We start from the raw sequence: 6,215 nt of genomic DNA, 5'->3' as shown, positions 1-6,215 counted from the left end.
CACGAACACACGTCAGTTGTCCTTCTGACACGGCACGTTAATTGCTCCGGCTGAAATCGTGTACCCGTTACGTAGTCACGAATTAAAAATCGCATACCGCGCTGTGTTCGCCCGTCTTGCGCGTCGAAATCGCGTCGACTCTCGCTAAATCTAAACGGAGAACGCTTCCACCGTGGCCATGCAAATGTTCGTGGCAGGATGGTGCAATTAGTATCGGTTCGATGGCGGCGAACCACGCGGGAAACAAGAAAAAGGTAGCGAAATCTTATCGCGAATTCTTAGCCAGAATCGGCATCGTAAACTCGCACAATTAAAATCGAAGGACGAAGAAACGACGAATTATTCATCGAATCGAAAGGCTCGAAAGAAAGCGAAAAAACGTCCGTTGCTTACGGCTTCTATCTTATTAAGTTACTCCAGCGGCTAACAACGTATTAATTCTCGTTCGAAAAGAGGCACAAAACGGTAAGAATAATAGCCCCGTGTATTCAGCCGTTGTTGAATCGTTAAACAGCGAGGACTAATAACACGTCGAGCCTTCTTCGAACGAGTGGACCCATCGAAGAATAAAGGGAAAAAACGGAGGAGAAAGAGAGAGATCCTTCCGCCATCAATAATGTATAATTTTTCTGCGCTGCTTATTGAACGCCTTTTCATCGATGCTCACGCGAGGACACCACGATTTCATGAATTAATAACCCGTGGCCTGGCTAAACATATTATTCAGTAAATTACACGTACCCGTGGCTCGCGCTAACTCGCGTCACGAAATGGGATACAATGCCGATTCCTTAGGTAATTACGTTCGTGCCTGCGAGACACGTTTCGATTGAAACGTGTTAAAAACGTTTGATAAGCGTTGTATCGCGTTGACGTATATGTACGTCGCTAAGTATTTACTCTATAGGTATACATATAGAGTAGACTGCGATTCGAAGTAGAAAGACGAGACGGTTTCTATGCCTGGAAATAAAGTAATTAAGAATAAGAAAATTGCTTTGGAAGCTCCTTTCCTGTCAGACACACGTTTGAAAATCAACAGAGTATTTAAGTTTACCTTAATAAATTCAAAGTTGTAGGACTTCTCTTTCACAATCTTATAATTTTACTTTAAATAAGATAATCAAATTACTTTTCTATTGAATCAATTGTGCAGAAAGGTTATCTGATATTATGAATTTCACTACAGTCCACTTTGTTCTCTTTGTACAGCTGTTAAATAGCATCCAATTATCCTTTTGAGAGAGTATCATATATTGTTGTAATTTGTTTTTAAATGAATACGACGCACGTGACAAGTAATACTATGAATAGTCCACCTTACTTTTACTCGAGTTTGCTTTATTCTTTTCATTGCTTAAAATATGGTAGGGTCACAAGAGAAAGAAAACTCCCAACATAATATTATCATCCTTAATTTCTATTTCATATTAACTCATACAACCATACTCCTACCCCCATTGTAACACAATTTACGATCCACCGTGTATACACGACGAGTACCTGCTCTATGAGCCTCTAATTCGTCCTTTGAGAAGGCGCCTTTCAACCGTGGGGAAACGTGGAAGGAAGGATCCGCAGCCGGGTTCTCGTACCGTTAATTCACTGACGTTGTCAATAACGATCGAAGACGGGCGAAGATGTATAGATAGACGGCCGGATAAAGCGGAGATTTATCGTCGTGGTGGAGGCTCGGATCCTCGATAACCGAACCAAGAAAAATCGACTAGCGGACGCTGTTTAATGTTCGTCACCACGTAAAAAACCACACCGGAGCCTAACTCCAAAGCCGAGCGGTTTACTATTGGGTGGTCGTGTTGCGTTCGTTTTGCGGGCGTAATGCGCGACCACGACGCAAGACGATTTTGGGCGCGGCGGAGAAAAAACTTTGTAATTACACGGAGGATCCCGTGATTTTCTTTCTGGTTGTCTTGGTCGTTAAACGGGGCGGGTCAAGAACGTTTTGGCCCGTAATAATCGAATCATCGTCGATGACGTTCCGGTATGGATACATCGAGAATGCCGCGAACCGGCTGATCGTTCAATTTTCTGCAGGCTGACTAGTCATCGGGGTGACCAGCAACATCGAACAGACCACGAGCGTGTGGCTACGTTCGAGCCATGGTAGACCAGGCAGATAAAAGCAGGCTCGGTTAATTAATGGCAGAGAAAACGGGGCGAGATAAGCAGCGCAAAGAGGGTTTCGTGGTGCGTGCGTGATTTCGCGTGATGGTGGACCTCCTTCGTAGCACTGGCTCGAGCTTCGACGCGACACAAGCCAACGTGTATGCATATTGTGCTCGTTAAACGAAATAATCTAAGCCGAGATCGGAGTAAAAACTCGAGTAAGGACCTATCTAATCTGGCGCGACGGTCGTAGTGCCGCTGATCGGCATCCATGGGCTCGCTCAGCCTCGTCGGTCTCGAGGGTTCGATCATTAGGAACTCCCTTGCTCTGCCGTGGAGCGAGTCCCGAGATATTCTTCGTTATCTCACCGCTTCCAGAGACGTGCTCTCCTGACGCGTGGAAAGGAAAGAGGTATGGGAGAAAAGGGGTGGGATGGAAAGTCGATCAGCGAATTTTTAATTGAAGATTTAATGAGACTCGCCGGATTGACGTCGAAATCGCTCGTGCAATTCGGTAATGATTTTCGTGATATTGATGGGAACCTGATCGCGTGCTTGATTCGTTGTGGATTTATAAAGTGCATGGGAAGCTGATTTTGATAGTAGCACGGAGACGACCGCCTCGTGAAAACTTGGGCGGAGAGAGCTCGATTAATTCCTTGATAGCGATCTCCCGGCGAGGTTTACGGGACGAGAAGGTGATTCGATTTTTTCGGATCTGTGTTTCTGAGATGCAACTTTCTCTGGTAAGGTAGGGCGAGAAAATAAAATTCTTAATGAAAATTGGAAACTTTGTCGGTGTCGGCGTAGAAAGCGGCTAATAACTATAACGATGATGGCTGAGTATTTAATTAACCTCTGACTATGAGAAGAATAAAAAGAAAAGCACGCGATGAATGACGTGATTGAAAAAATGTAGACGAATGAAAATACAAATAAACGCAAACGCAACCAAGAAATGGAAAGAAAAAGAAATATGTGAAAAACAAAAATCATATTTCATTCTCGATTATTGCATTAGGTCACATTTCTTGAAATACCGATTATAATATTTTTACAGAAAATCTAACAAGAATATCGTCGTATATATTAATATTATCAACACAAACCAAACAACATATTACCAACACTAATCTCTTAATTATAATTTAAAAACTCGACAAAATCTTCAAACCGTCAATTTTTGCTAATTCCAACGGTTACAGACAGCGAATATTCGATTCATGACACAAAAGAATTCAATTTATTGCCGTGACACATTCTTCCTCGAAGAGAGAAGAGAGGTGAAGAAAGAGCGTAGTATCCTTAATTCCAGGGAGGGATCGATCGATTTGGTGCGTCTCGTCGCCAGCTCGGTTCTTGTCTACTGATCGTTAGTTAAAATCCCATTAGTCCGAAAGATCGCCGGTTTTCTGGAGGAGCCGTCTGTCCGTGTCAGCGGTGTAGCTGCCACCGCCGTGATATATTGAGAGCGAGCGAACCCTGGCTTTTTAACGAGTAACCGAGTGTCCTACCCCGTGAGAGACGATTTTTGGGATGAGCAGAATCAACAGGTGTCCCTTCTACCTGTTTTCAGATTTTCGTGTTTCATCGAACTTCGTTTAACAGTTACGGAAGCAAATATGATTATCGAGGTTTGTCCACTTTCAAGAAAGATCGAGGGCGAGCTCCCTTTCACGTCGGGTATATCAACGATAAAATGATTTTTACGAATTTCTCTTTTCTATTTTGAAATACGGCTATGAATGATACATTTATTTGCATAGACAAAATAATTGAAAGCTAGAAAGGAAGGGAGAACGAAAGGAAGAATGGAAGAGAAGTATTACTTTCAGTCCTACTGATCCCAGGATTTCAATAGGAATAACCTAATATTTGTCTGACAGGAATACAACCTACATGCACACTAGGAAATTTTAAATTTGTTTTTCCATATCTCGATCATGATTTTTAACTATAAACGATCACCGTATCTTGTTCGAGGTTCCTACGAATTTTCAGCTATTAAAATACTTTAAATATTAAGTAATTAAAGCAACTAAATATTAGGTTGTCCCAAAGGTTTCTATCTTTTTATAAGGAATTTTGTTCCAATAGAACAAAATGGATCATACATAATTCAATAAAACAATATAAAACAAAAAATGTTATGCATCTGTTATTTCCTTATAAACATTTTATAATATAAAATAATATAATAAAGAAAATTTTGGGGCAACTTAATATATCCAATAATTGTTACAAAGGTTAATTAAAACCCTGTCTCATTGCATGGGTCGGTATTACCTTTTACTATAATTTTATCTTGTTAATTTGTATATTTTAAATAAGCTATTAAATTTATCTTCTCTCTACATTTTTAAAATTGCGAAATTTGAGTTTCGTTTCATTTTAATTCATACAAATGATTTCATTCAGAAATTTACCTAACAATTAACGAGAGGTCGAACCGCAGTAAAAAGAAAGCGAAGAGAAAGCGAATCCACAGGAAGAAGCGAAAGCAAGACTAACGCCGAACACCAATGGCCAGACACCCACTTTGAGGTATTGGGTGTTCCAGTCACTAAATAGAAACACTTGTCCCATCAATTAAGCAAGTTCATTCGGAAAATTGACCATTTATCCTCCCGAAACGTCCTTTGTGAAAATTTAGGAAGACCTTTTAGATACGCACGATAGGTTATTAATGACTTTTGGTCCTCCTTCGTTAAGGCTTGGTGAATCTTTGGTTTAAGGAACCCAGGAAGATCGTACTTGATAAAGGATTACGGTTGGGACTCTCAGTTTGACGACGCGACGAAGTATAGATGGTCAGATTAACGAGCGAAATTTGAGAGTCCATAGAGCCATTCTACGATCGTTCGAAAGACCTTAAGGAATGTTTCAGGTATTCTTTTTCTATCTTCTAATAGACGAGCGTACATAGCGAGGCACGAGGCATAAATTCCAAAAATATTTCGAATATCCTGTCACACGCATGTTGTAATATTATAGAATTCCACTTTTGAACTTCGTTTGTTAAAATGAAATTTTGCTGTTCGATTAATTTACTTCTATCGATCGATTCCATTTACCTAAGCTTGAAATCTTATTACTCGAAGAAGCAATCACAAATAGTAACAAAATGTTAATCTTCGATTAAAAAAATTTATCGAAGTACTGGAAATCGTTACTTATGTTAGTAGTAATAATTTTTAGATGTAAATCGTGGCTAAAAAATGAAAAATCGCGTGATCCATAGAAGCAAAGAACTTGAAGGGAAATTTAAAAATTCCTTTATCTTCAAATGTTCTACGGTAAAAGACCTATCGGAGTGCAGGAAATTGCTATTGATATTCGCAGCAATAATTTTAAATTAGTAGCAAAATTGCTACAGGATTCAATGTGAATATAATCAGAGAAATGATTGCAAGTTCTTCGACAATAATCATCTGTACTTGCACGCACGTAGAACATTGCGAAGTAGCGAAGATAGTAGTGAACACGTTAAATACCCGGAGCAGTTAACACAGTCACAAACGTACATAATAAACGCCCTGGAATACACCTGTTAATTACGACCAGAATTTCCAAGGGCCAAAGGGAAGCTGCTGAAAGCAAATCGTGCGTACATCCTGCGACACAAGGGCGCCATCGTCGGAATCCCGCAGATCCTTAAGAAATTCCCGGAATGTCTGCGCGTGGAAAAGTCGAGATATACACACGCCGCACCAACGAATTCCAGGCAGTTAATAAGCTTAGAATAAACAGCTCGAATCTCGATGATATTATTTATAGGAGGAAGCGTGGTCGTTCAACCGCGTCATTTTCACTCCAATTGCGTTTCGTGATCCCGAACTCGAATCGATAATGAACTCTTGCGGATTTTTCGTCGCTATATACTCCAGAGAATCGTCTCGAATATCGCGCGTATAAATTATAACGACGGTCGAACACGGATCAGTACGTAATTGACGGAAAAATTATTACCGTTTCCAGATTAAAATCGTGAAACGGCGGCAGGATGGGTTCGAGCGGTATTGAAATTTCTTGAGGTAAACGCGAAGCGTTAGAGCGTTGCTCGCGGGAGAAACGTCGCGATTGCTAGC

Source organism: Bombus vosnesenskii, unplaced genomic scaffold (assembly GCF_011952255.1).
Source record: "Bombus vosnesenskii isolate JDL3184/JDL3185 unplaced genomic scaffold, Bvos_JDL3184-5_v1.1 scf7180000013351, whole genome shotgun sequence".
Taxonomy (NCBI): Eukaryota; Metazoa; Arthropoda; class Insecta; order Hymenoptera; family Apidae; genus Bombus; species Bombus vosnesenskii.
Note: the sequence above shows the minus strand (reverse complement) of the source record.